The sequence below is a fragment of the Engraulis encrasicolus genome, chromosome 8 (genome assembly GCF_034702125.1).
Source record: "Engraulis encrasicolus isolate BLACKSEA-1 chromosome 8, IST_EnEncr_1.0, whole genome shotgun sequence".
Taxonomy (NCBI): domain Eukaryota; kingdom Metazoa; phylum Chordata; class Actinopteri; order Clupeiformes; family Engraulidae; genus Engraulis; species Engraulis encrasicolus.
In genome coordinates this window covers 23,766,753-23,780,164 of record NC_085864.1, presented here as the reverse complement: position 1 = coordinate 23,780,164, position 13,412 = coordinate 23,766,753, and the positions used below count along the sequence as shown (strand labels likewise).

At 45.8% G+C, this 13,412-nt stretch overlaps 1 protein-coding gene across 1 annotated transcript in view; it reads left to right on the top strand.

The window, feature by feature from the left end:
• The window catches only part of nlk2 (nemo-like kinase, type 2), a 105,407-nt gene that overhangs the window by 1,935 nt on the left and 90,060 nt on the right, over positions 1–13,412 (top strand). The gene's annotated exons all lie outside the window — the stretch shown is intronic.

Genomic DNA, 13,412 nt, shown 5'->3' with positions numbered 1-13,412 from the left:
CCAGGGGGATTCATGAGACTTGATTTATGTTTTACCTTGTGTTGTTGGTAGAATTGAAAGTGTTTTTCAAGAAGGATACTGTGGGGACAACTTTTAGTTGACTCTCTTTTTTTCTGGCAGTCAAGATACGTTCAAGATTAGCCATGATAAGGTCTTTTAAAGAGTCAGATGAAACCATGTCTGTTATAGATAAAGCAGATCTCTATACCTTGCTTTTCTTCTGTTGGACTTGTGTCTACGCAGTGCCTTGTCAAGGACCTGGTGTTTTTAATCTGGATTTAATCAGCTGCATCTCGGAACACTGAAGCCGAGCTTTTTAATCACAACCTTCAGTGCAGTGGGAAACTGCTCTGAGTCTGACACATCCAGAGTTGGTTCATTTTGGGGTCCAGTGCACTCACAGGCTGCCTGCCTTGAACAACACAGAGCAGTTGGCTGTCTGCCTTCTGCCATATGCTCAGATTAATGAAAGACATCTTTATACTGTTGTTCCTAAGAGTTCATGTGCAGGTCAAATGTCTCCTGTCTGTTTGACCTGTCGTACTGCCAGTTGTTGCTAGCAATATCGTGATCTCCACATTGGAGTTTGCGGGTTCGGCGACAGTGACTGTTGTTGAGATGGATGGGGTTGTTGTTCCAATGAGGTGCATCATTTTTTTCAAAGGAAGGGATAAGTTGTTTTCTGCTTGCACAACCAAAGTGATGGTAATTTATTTAGTTACACTGTTCTAAGAATTTCCACCTGGCAAACTCAGATGGCATGAAAGTTCACCCCAAATATGGAACTTATGAGGGTGAACAAGACTAAAGGGTGACTATTTTGACGGAAAAGAAAAGAGTCTACTGTGTCCACATATTAAAAAACAGGCTTGTAATATATGAATCACTGGTATCACTGGTGTGTAAGTTTACATTGTCCACATGCCATAGAACTATTATTTGATGTGTTGCATGAGAGGACGGATTTTGGATTTATGAGTTTCACAAGTGGTTTAAAAGTGCCGTGTGTGTGTGTGTGTGTGTGTGTGTGTGTGTGTGTGTGTGTGTGTGTGTGTGTGTGTGTGTGTGTGTGTGTGTGTGTGTGCATGCACGTGTGTGTGTGTGCCAGACTTGATGGACATGTGGACCTCATCGCTGTCTAGATCGACTGTGCTCCACAGTCACATTTCATCACAGTTCAACCACAAACCGTTCTCCGGAATAGCAAACACAGCTGATATAATTTGTTTGCCCCATGACAACAAAACAGTCACACTCTTTGAAGTAGGCTAGCCATGTGCCATTGACCTGCTCATGGAGGAATTCTACTGTACAAAAAAACCTGAAATACCAACCTCTAATATCTACCATTGAGAGGTGTAGTTACACATGCTTGCTCATTGTGCTCGTCTTTAGCAGTCTAGGTCATGTACATAGGCTGGTGGTCAGTGGACTAAGTAAAAGAAGAGCCAGACCATTAGCTAAATATTGCTCCATATCAGCAGGTATAGAGGGCATATTAGTCTGGATGGGGGTTAAGTAAGAGTCCAGCGTGTATGTGTATGTGTGTGTGTGCATGCTTGTGCATGTAGTATGTTTGCATGCATGGATGCCATCAGAGCAAAGACTGAGGGGCTACCCTGCATGTATACTGTCTGCCTGTCAGTCTACTCCCTCGTGGGCAGTCATGGGTAAATGTTTAGGCCATCAGACTTGTAGCCCAAAGGTTGCTGGTTCGACTCCCGACCCGCCAGTTTGGTGGGGGGAGTAATTAATTAACCAGTGCTCTCCTCCATACTCCTCCCAGACTGAGGCAGCCTGAGCATGGTACCGTCCCACTGCACTGCTCCCTTTCGGGCGCCATTGGGGGCTGCTCCCTTGCACGGGTGAGGCATAAATGCAATTTTGTTGTGTGCAGTGTGCACTTGAGTGCTGTGGAGTGCTGTGTCACAATGACAAAGGGAGTTAGAGTTTGGGCTTTGACTTTCACTTCACATTCACATCAGCATCAACAGTAGCAGCAGCAAGAACACAACACAAGAAGGCCCTGGCCCCGGCAACAGTACATCACAGCCCAGCGCAGCACTGCACAGCCCAGCACAGCCCAACACATCAACAGCCCAGAACAGCACAGCCCTCATAGCAACAGAGCCCAAAACAGCCCAGCACAGCACAGCCCAGCCCACCACAACACAGCCCAGCCCAGCCCACCACAACACAGCCCAGCCCAGCCCAGCACAGCACAGCACAGCCCAGCACAGCCCAGCCCAGCCCAGCCCAGCCCAGCCCAGCACAGCACAGTCCAGCCCAGCCCAGCACAGCACAGTCCAGTCCAGTCCAGCCCAGCCCAGCCCAGCACAGCACAGCACAGCACAGCACAGCACAGCACAGCCCTCACTGCACTGCTCTCACTGTCGCCACTGTAATCTCACCCTGACCTTTCCTCAAAATCGCTTCCTGTTGCTCATTGTCTGCTTTTAATCTTTGCCGCTGCCTGCCTGCCTGCCTGCCGGCGTGCCTGGCCTGGCCTAGCCCAGCCTGGTTGGGGTATTTATAGCCCCTCCACTGGAGGCAGGGAGGGGGAGATGGAACCAGACGAACCCCAGAACAGAGCGTGCTTTAGGGGGGAGTCGGATGTTGGGGTAGGGGTGGGGTCGAGCAGCACAACCATGGGGAAAACAAGAGACTAGCTGAAAAAGATAGAAAAAGACAAAAAAAAAACGATGGAGAGGAGAAAAGTGATGGTTGAAGTGTTTATAAATGGTGAAGAATAGCCGAGGTGGATGAGAAGAGAGCTGGAGAACGGTAATAACACAAAGACAAAACGTATATTTAAAAAAAAAAGAGTTGTCGTCAGGGCACAATCAAGTGTGTTGTTGAGGGTCATGGTGACTCTTGTTGGTGGAACTGAGTGCATAAATGGTGAAGAATGGCCGAGGTGGATGAGAAGAGAGCTGGAGAACGGTAATAACACAAAGACAAAACGTATATTAAAATAAAGAGTTGTCGTCAGGGCACAGTCAAGTGTGTTGTTGAGGGTCATGGTGACTCTTGTTGGTGGAACTGAGTGCTCTGCTTTGTCTGATTCCATGAGCTGGGGTAACAACACAGTGCATGCATGTTCAGTAGGGCTGCACGATATTGGAAAAATGTGCGATACACGATAACTGTATACTGTATACTGCGATATCGATATTAATCGCGATATTTAATATATGCATATATTTTCCCCTCTCTACTTGCCATTCTACACTTTATCATGTATAAAACAACTGAGAGCAATGTTTTATTGCCAACATTATTTTTTATTAGGAAAAAACATGGCTAATATACAGCATCAACTTAAAATGACAATTTTTTAATGCATTTTTTAACCTTCTCATCAAATTTGCCATTATTAAGAATTAAAAACTGTTTGCGATATGTGCACAACTTTTGCGATACGTATATCGCGATATCGATACATTTTCGATATACCGTGCAGCCCTAATGTTCAGCACAGCTGCCTCTGTAGCCACAGTGTAAGGATGGTTGGCATCAAGTTCAGATAGAGTATCTGAGGAAGGTGATTGTGCTGCAGCTTTTTGTAAACAGGTCTGAGGACCAGGGAGATAAGCAGCAAGGAAGGAAGAAAGAAAGAAGGGAGCTAAGGTCTTTCATTCATATGCTCTGAAGAAGGCCATAAGGGCCGAAACGCGTAGACATTGTAGCCAAATAAAACATGCTAAAAACATGTTACCTTGAGCGCCTCAGAATTTGTCTACCTGGAAAAAGCTAAGGTCTGGGGTGCATTTCTGGAAAGCGCAGTTGTTAGCAGTTAGGAACTTCGGTAGTTGCAAATGGGAAATTGCATTGCAACCACAAAGTAGCTAACAGCAACTATGCTTTCCAGAAATGCACCCCTGAGTTGGGATGTTATTTTTTTGTGTCTGTGTAGCTTGAGAGTCTTGGTCGAGCGCTGCTGAAGTGCAGTGAGTGGTTGCTGATGCATGCAGCAGTGAAACGTGGAACAAATAGGCTTAGGCTCCATCGGAGAAGAGAGCTAAGGTCTGTCATTCATACTCTCTGAAGAAGGCCATAAGGACAGAAACACCTAGGCATTGTAGCCAAATAAAACATTTAAAAAATAAATAAATAAATAAATATCGCCTTGAGTGCCTCGGACTTTCTCTACCTGTAAAAAGCTAAAGTCTTAGTTGGGATGTTATTTTTTTGTCTGTGTAGCTTGAGAGTCTTGGTCGAGTGCAGTGTGCGGCGCGCTGGCTGCTGAAGTGCCGTAAGTGGCTGCTGATGCATGCAGCAGTGAAACGTGGAGCAAATAGGCTTAGGCTCCAGCCAGCAGACAGCAGAGCACATGTCATGTGCTTAACTCACTGCTGTGTGCACTGCACTCTAAGTTGGACTTACAGTAAGTTTAGGGGGAAAAAATACATTTTGCTCTTTTACCTTCTTTAGTGGTGAAGTTCGATGTGCTTTTCTGGTTTTTGTGTCTTATGTGTCAGTTACAGTCTAAGATGGACTTTTGGGTTTGGAAATGGAGTTAAGAAAAATGCTTTTGTTACCATATTTAGTGGTAAAGTTAGTTTTATGATTTGCTGCCTTTTGAATCAGTGTTGTAGCAAATGAAGTCATTTTTCACTTCAGCTCATTATGGGCAGCGTAATTGGTGTGCATTTTCATGTAGGTGATCCAATAGGCACCTGTGTGAGCACACACACACACACACATGTGATTTTTTAATGTCATCGTTGTTGTCCTTGTCATCTTGTCATAGTTGTTTGGTTTGTTCCTGAGTAATATGACAAAGTCTGTGGGCCTGTAGCCTGGTTGCCTCTGAGGCATCTTATAAAAAGCACAAGTTCACAGCGTTCGTCCTCATTCGGAGGGATAGTGTATTTATATTTAGACACAGTGATGGATACATCACCTTGTATTTAGGTGCGCTTGTTAACCACAAGAAGTGAGCTGCGACAAGGGTTTGTTTTTTTAATGTTCCATATTATTAGGTGTCTGTGTACTTGGCTGTATCAGTAGCTTGCTGTACATTTCCCAGCCCTCTGTTGTTGTAGTAGTGCAGCATGCACAGTCTTACAAATCACATGGTTTTTCTGAACGTTTTTTCTGTGAGCGACTAAGCTTCTCAGCCCAGCTGAGGAAACTAGCCTGTGTTTTTATATCAGATGGCCCCTCAGGGGGGGCGGTGGGATCTCTCCATCTCCATCTCTGTGGCCTTTGCTAACTCACTCACTAGCATGTTGTTTTATGCTGTCCCAATACTGGGGCACTTTTACCCAGTGACCTCGTGGCTTCTGCTCCCTCGATCCCCAATCACCTATGACCTGCTCAGGGCTGGATTGGCCATCTGGCATAGCGGGCATTTCCTGGTGGGCCCAGCACCCTTTTACATTTCTGAAAATAGGGGCCCACAAGGGTGCGAGGCCCACCGGTGAGTCAGTTCTGCGCCGCTAATTATGGGGTGGGGGGCGCCCTTTAATCCAGAAGTGCCCAGTCCCCATTTCCCCACCCCCAGTCCAGACCTGGCTGCTCCTCATGTTAGGAAACAACGATGGGTGCTTACTTTGGAGAGGGAACAGGCAATCGAATTGATGTATGTCTGGATTTTGCAAATGCCTCTAAGCCACTTTGTTCAGCTATTCGCCAAGTTCTTCAAGTCAACACTGTTGTCTCTATGAAATCCAGAGTTTCCTCCCCCAGTACTTTACCGTTAAGGCGGCATTCTTGACAAAAAACACCTCCCACATTGACTAGGGCCCCTGAAGGTGATGATCATCCACTGTGAATGTAATTTGTGAAGTTGCTCTACAAGATATTGTACTGAGCTATTTATTTTTGCGAGGCTTCATATCATGTTGCTCGCAGAATTGCACAAGATGGCCTTTCCAATGATGAGCCATGGCTCAGTGGTTAGAGCGATGGCCTTTAGATCAGAGGGTTGCAGGTTCAAATCCCACCCTTATCAGCACCTTCATCCATGACTGAAGTGCCCTTGAGCAAGGCACGCAATCCCACATTGCTCCATGGACTGTAACCAATACCCTGAACCTAAATGACTGTAAATTACTTTGGATACAAGGGTCAGTTAAGTGTAGTGTAACGTAATGTAATGTAATGATACAGTAAGTAACATGTCTCAGATACTGGCTGGGCTGTCTCCCCACCCACCTTGCAGGTGCAGCTATCTCAATGGAAATCACTTGACAATGATAGAAGAAGCGCAACACTGCTACAATTACGGTCAAGGTTTTAATGTGAAAGCTGACGTTTCGGTCAGAGGTGGAAAGGGTACAGAAAATCTGTACTCAAGTAAAAGTAAAAGTACCTATCTAAAAATCTACTCAAGTAAAAGTAAAAAGTACTTCACTTAAAATGTAATTTGAGTAAAAAGTACTTAGTTACTTTTAATTAGCTTCACTCTTGAGAATGTCATGTTTATTTTTCTTGAATATCGTCCTCCATAACCTCTATCTCTTGCTTGGCACCAGCCATCATCCAATACATTGATACAAGATAGTAAAATAGTGGAAATGCTGTGTGCCATCCTGCACAATCTTTCATTTCTGGCGGATTGTGGCATTATTGTGCATGGCATTTTATCTCTCAGTCAATTTTTTTTACTCAGTACTCAGGCCAGGTTCCAGTGTAATTGAGTAAAGTACTTGGGTCAAAATGTACTCAAGTACAAGTAAAAGTATTAATTAAAAAATTTACTTAAAAAGTACAAAGTATTCATAAAAGCTACTCAAGTACAATATTGAGTAAAAGTAATAAGTTACTTTTCCACCCCTGCGTTTCGGTCAGTCAGACCTTCATCAGAAACTCTGAAAGTGCCTCCCCAATCATCTTGCCCCCCTCACTCACTTGTAATAGGGCATGGTTCTGAAGTGGAAGTATTTTTCAGTCCCTCCAGGATTTTGCACTGGGATTTTGTGATTTTTGCGGTCAAAATGCCTGATTTTGTGGCGGCATTTTCTCATTTTTTGCAAAGATTTTGCGACATTTTCTCATTTTTTGCAAAGATTTTGCATCCCTTTCTGGGTTTTTTTGGTAACTGAAAACCACAATTAGTCTAAGCAGGCTTAAGACAAAAGAGAGAGAGATTCAGAAACACACTTCCTATATAATAGAATAATAAAATATTGTCAAAAGCTGTCAGAGCGTCTTATTAGCCAGTGCGTCCAATGTGTAAAAAAAAATCATGGCCGCGACACTCATAAATCTCTGTCGATATTTTAGAACGACTTCGGGGGAAAACGGGACAGCGCGTTATGGAAAAATACTTGTGGGTATCGTATAGCCTACCACTAGGCCTAATGAAGAGCGTCGCGGGGTACAGTAGCCAGGCTGTATGCAAGCGTTACAATGTCACCTGTTGGAAGACGCGTCTCTCTCTCTCTCTCTCTCTCTCTCTCTCTCGTGCTCGTATTGCAAGCTGTTGCATATTATTTGCTTGATGCAAAGTTGTGATGGCATACACGCTCTCGTTGACATGGTTGTGTGCATGGTTGCATGGATTCGCAAGACTTTATTGCAATAACACAGTGAAAGCGTGGAAGGGCCGTTCACTTCCTATCTCGGTGTCCTTGACTGAAACAAGTTGCAAAACTCCACACTTCCGAAACCTTGCGATCGGCACACAGTGATTGTTATCAGAAGGCTTGTGCCTACGCATAGACATAGACCCTTAAATTACAATCATTAGCGAACATTGAAAAAAGATCAGACAACGACCGTCGGGTAGCATGCTCATCGCGACAGGGGAGAGTGGAGAAGTTCCGCAAGCATAGCCTAACGCCTGCGTGTATATGTGAGGGAGGGGAGGAGAGACGCGGAACAGCTGAGATGAGGGTCGCGACTTCCGAAATAGCAGGCAATTCTTTTTCAATGTTTCAGTGACATATTAACAAAAATGCTTCGTATTGGTTTTCGTCTCCGGTGGTATTGTAGTCACATTTTTATTTTTTTGACGAAAATATAAATCAATAAACTCCACAGAATGTTGAAATTTTGCGGGAAAAATGCGGCTTTACAGGAATTACGCGGCATCGTGAAATTATGCGGAATATCATTGAATTTGCATGAATCCACGCGATCGCTGAATCGCGAAAAACTGGAGGGACTGATTTTTCCATCAATATTTTCCAACCAAAGATGAAGGGCAAGAAATATGATCCATATTCCAGAAACGGTATAGCAAGATGAGCTTGCAAATCCTTTGAAGTAAGAAAGAGGCACCATGTGAGCAGGATGTTATACAGTTACTGCTTTTGAATGATCTTTGAGAAGGTTTGTGTCCATAGCCGAATCACCGTTATTTTATTCCTCCTGCAGAGGCTTGATGGAAAAGTATCAAATCAAAACACAATCAGGGGTGGGTTTCTCAAAAGCATAGTTGTTAGTCAGTTAGCAACTTGGGTAGTTGTCAGTTGGAAATTGCATTCCAAACAACAAATTAACTAACGTGGTTAGCAACTATGGTTTCGAGAAATGCACCCCAGAAATGCAAATACCCTTGCTGAACTGTTGGTGTCAATAAATTGGTTTCATCATGTTCTCATAATCGTTGGTACCACATTATGGCAGTTGTATGCCACAAGATTGCTCTCTCCTTCTGTCTGTCTGTTGCAAACCGGTTTACTTTGTCCGGGTTTGTGAGCAACTTGGGCCTGATGATATTGTTTGATTACATTTGTAAAGTTCTTATGTAGCTTTTCAGAACATTTGCATTTTAGAACATGGTGTTGTAGAATAATTAGTCATACAGAACTCAGACTCTAAGCCTGTCTTTTGTTTGATTGACAATCTTGTTACCTGTACGGATTGGGTTCAGCAAACATCTTTCACACCAACAACACATAGCAGACTGACTAATTAAACAGGCCTTGGCCACTCTCACACCACACACACATGGTCAAATAAAAAAGAAATGCTGCCATTGTAATAATCAACAGACTGCCTCGTTAGTCGGCATCTGGTAGAAATCGCATTCATTGTTCCATTCTTCGCTAAAAAAGAACTGAGAGCTTGTCTCTTGCTCTTTCATGATTAGCACACTGCTACGCTACTAGCCTCCAGTCACTTGGCTCTCCGCATGATGCAGACTCCGAGTGCCCATTATTAGCTTAAAGCTGAAAGCAAGCGTGGCATTTTTTTTAATGTCACCACAACTAGGTCACGCAGAACAGTCCACGGGGCCTTGTATTGATATGCAGAAAATATGGATCATGCAGTTTTCTTCTCTCTTTTTTTATTTATTGCGGCTTGTTTTATATGGATGTTAGCAATAATGGAAAGGGATAAGCCCAGTTTTGGACATCACAATTAACGGTGGTTAATAGTGCAATAGTGCTTACGTCGGAGGATCCCGTTTATTAACTCTCAGCTGCATTGTAAGACATTGTACCAGAAATTGCTCAAGGCGGGGGGTGGTGCTTGGGGTGGGAGATATAGCCTACTGCCGCGTGCATGCATATGGTAGCTTAATCTGACACGTTTTGTATAATGTCGTGCTGAGAAGCATTTGTCAGTCAAAAACAAAAGGGTACAAACGCTTGTTCTGTTCATTATCAATTGTTGGGATGATCGACCTGCGCCTGCCAAAGCTATGACTAATTAGCCTGCGACGACGACGATGTGCGTTTACAAACGAGGGAGGCCGTTGGTTCGTACGGTTGGTGCTGAGACAGCAGCAGCAGCAGGTTTCTAACCCTGCGGCATTCCTGCTGGAGCCACACCTGATGCAGCACTCCTCCACTCCTCCCCCCTCATCCCTCTGTTCCTTCTCCTCCCCCCCCTCATCCCTCCTTTCCCTCTCCACCTCCTCCTCACCCCCCATCCCTCTGTTCCTTTTCCTCCTCCTCCTTCCCCCTCATCCCTCCTTTCCTTCTCCTCCTCCTCCTTACCCCTCGTCCCTCCCTTTCTACTCCTACTCCTCCCCTTTCATTTCTCCTTCCCTCCTCCTCCTCCTCACCCCCAATCCCTCCCTTCCCTCTCCTCCTCCTCCTCCTCATCAACCCCATCCCTCCCTCCCTTCCTTCTCCTCCTCCTTGTCCCCCTCATCCTCCTTCCCTTCTCCTCCTCCTCCTCCTCCTCCTCATCCCNCATCCTCATCCTCACCCCCATCCCTCTGTTCCTTCTCCTCCCCCCCCTCATCCCTCCTTTCCTTCTCCCCTCCTCATCCCCATCCCTCCCCTCCTCCTCCTCCTCATCCCCATCCCTCCCCTCCTCCTCCTCATCCCCCATCCCTCCCATCCTCCTCCCCCATCCCTTCCTTCTCTCGTCTCCTTCCTCCAACCCCCTCCTCCTCTGTTCCTTCCTACCCTCCACCACCTCTTCCCACTCTCCTTTTCCCTCTCCCCCTCCTCCTCCTCCCTGGAGCTTGTGTCCGGCTTCTTCCCACTTCCCCATCTCCTTCCTGGTGTGGTCAGCTGAGTCCTGGATCTGAACCTGGCTGCCAGAGCCGTACCTGATGCAACCTTCCTCCCCTCCATTCCCATCCTTCATCCACCTCACCACTACACCTCCTCCCCTCTCCCTCCCTCCATCCCTCCATCCACCACTACACCTCCTCCCCTCCCCTGTTCTCTCCTTCCCTATACTCCCCCCCCCTTCCTTGGAGCTCGTGTGTCCGGATTCCTCCCATTTCCTTCCTGGTCAGCTGAGTCCACTGTCCTCCGGCCTCTCATCCATTAAAACATCTTTGTTTTTTTTCCTCCTCCCCTCCTTCCCTCCTTCCCTCGATCTCTCTGTCTCTCTCACACACACACACACACACACACACACACACACACACACACACACACACACACACACACACACACACACACACACATACACACTCTCTCTCTCTCTTTCTCTCTGGCTCTCGTTTTAAAGGGGGGGTCGCTGTTATAATGGCACCGGCAGGCGGCTGGAAGCTTTTAGTTCCCGCAGCATAAAGGCCCCGGGCCGAGGAGAGGAGAGGAGGGCTTGGGCTTCTTCTTTTTTTTCCGGCAGAGTCACGGGCGGCAGTCTAAAGCAAAGCAGCACTTAGGAGGGCTGTTTTTGGCAGATGTACCAGCCGGCCGACAGGAGAGCAAGGACTTACCTTTTGAAGTCGACCGTGTGCGTGTGCGTGTGCGTGTGCGTGTGTGTGTGTGTGTGTGTGTGCGTGCGTGCAGGGGGGAGGGGTGGCCAGGGGGAGGCAAGGCAGTAGCATGCACCTGTTAACCCCTTTGTCACCTGGCTCTGTCAGGTTATTTTGAGCACTTCGAGTGCTCTGAGCCCCGAGCGTAACAATCAGTCAGCTGCAAGAGCTCTCCCTCCTGGCTTTCTGCCAACGTGTTCTCGTGTCTGCGTAGCCTCGCTTGACATCTGTCTCTTCTGTATTTCTTTTTTTTTCAGCTCTGGTTGTTGGACATTTTGCAATTCAATCATTACAGAAAAGGGATTTGGAGAAACCCGAGGACAAGATTGTTGTGCAAGCCAGGAGGGATACCTTTTGTGAATAACAGTTTTGCTGTAAGGTTTCATGACTGCAAGCCGTATTAGCATGCTATTGCATTGGAGAACACTGAAGACTTGAGGTTTTACAGTTATCATTTTCTTAGTCTTGAGTTGCACGTATGGATCCTGTGGGTTTGCTTGCTAGGTCACAGTGTCTTTGCTAGTTGGTCTGTGAAAATAGGCCAGTGATTCCCACAGACCAATTAGCATTGTGTGAAACTACTACAGGCAAAAAAGTTGGGCCAGTGCAAGTGTTATAAACATCCATTGACGTGTATGTTTGGGTTTTGATCAATTTGTAGTGGTTGATTTTCATTCTGTGGTGCTGGGCCACAGAACAGAATGGTCTGTGCAGGGGAAACTCCACCACAGAATCTACAGGTGCTTCAGGCCTTGAGTCATTGTTGTGCACAATTTATGGCGGCCCCACTTAAACTAAATGACCTGGGCCTCGTTTCCGAAAGGGCCTTAAGTACTACTTAACGCTACTACTTAAGTTCACACGTAACACCATCGTAGAGCTCACGGAGCGTTTCCCAAAGCCAACTTAGCAAAGAACCATCGCAGGTTGACACGTAACTCTAAGAGAAATCTACGAGTGATCTGGAGTAGTCCTAACGCACTAAGATTGATCGTAACGGCATGGCACAGTGGAGACACCCACAGGATATGAAGGGAAAAGAAGAAACTTGCGCATAAGATTGCTGTTTTAAGACGCGAGTGGCATGGCACAGTGGAGACACCCACAGGAAAAGAGGAAACTTGCGCTTCAAGTTGATGTTTTAAGACGGGAGTGTAAATATCATGGCACCACAGTTGACACTGTAACGAAAATAAGAAGCTAACATTAATTGTGTTAGTGTATAAAATAAAAGCAATGTGTTTGGAAAAGATTTCACAGGCAGTAAAATAGTTCAGCTGTGTTTGATAAATCAGGGCATTATTAAACTGTGACCAATCATAATTTGTGTGAGTGCTTCGTGAACAAAAACAAGGCATCCACACGCAAAATAAATAGGGGGCTTCGGCGACCAGAGACAAGAGTGGTGATGTCGGGAGGGCCACTACCGAAACATTAAAAAAAAAGAAAAACGGTGAGCGAGTCGTTGCGCCCTCTTTCATTTTCAAGTACCCTAAAAGGGAAGGCGACGCCGAAAAGACACGATAGTTGTAGGATAAGGGTAAACTATGACAAAAAAGGCAGCGATGGGGATTCGTGTAGATCTTTTGTTTTAATAACAGCAGACTGCCATGCAAAATGTTCCTCACAGTTGTTAAAGCCTTGAGTGCACGGTAGGCCTACTTTGCGCTCCGCTCCCCAAATGCGCATCCCAATTTGGAACTCCTAGGCCTACTTGTCTCCTTAAATATTAAGCACGGTAGCCAACTGCACGCACTTTGTCTGGTTTAACGGCGTAGCTCATGGTTTTGCATGATTTCATTGTGTGTGTGCATTTTATTTCATTTGCCAACAACAACTCCTGTCGATAGTTGCAAACTGCTACAAATGTAGTCCCACCCTTATAGAAAACAACTTTTGATACTGACACACGCCTTACATTTTGTAAATGGTTTAGCAGCATGACGGCGCAGTTCACTCCGAGGACACTTCAGCACCACATATGTGGACAGCGATCCTTAAGAGCGACGCTACGAATGATCTTAGAGGCTGTGCACGCGCGTTCATGTACGAGTGTCTTTGGGAAACAGTCGTAGGAAATCTAAGAACATTCGTAGGATCACTGGTTAACGACACACGTAAGGCTAAGAACCATCGTTATCGGGAAACGAGGCCCTGGGTAGTAGTTGTATCTACTACCTCATGAAGTCATTGTAAACCAAGACGATAGGGTCTCTCATTCTACTATGACTGTTCTTAAAGAGGAAGGAAAATGCTGCCTTGTTTACGTAATACCTCTCCAGGACCCCGT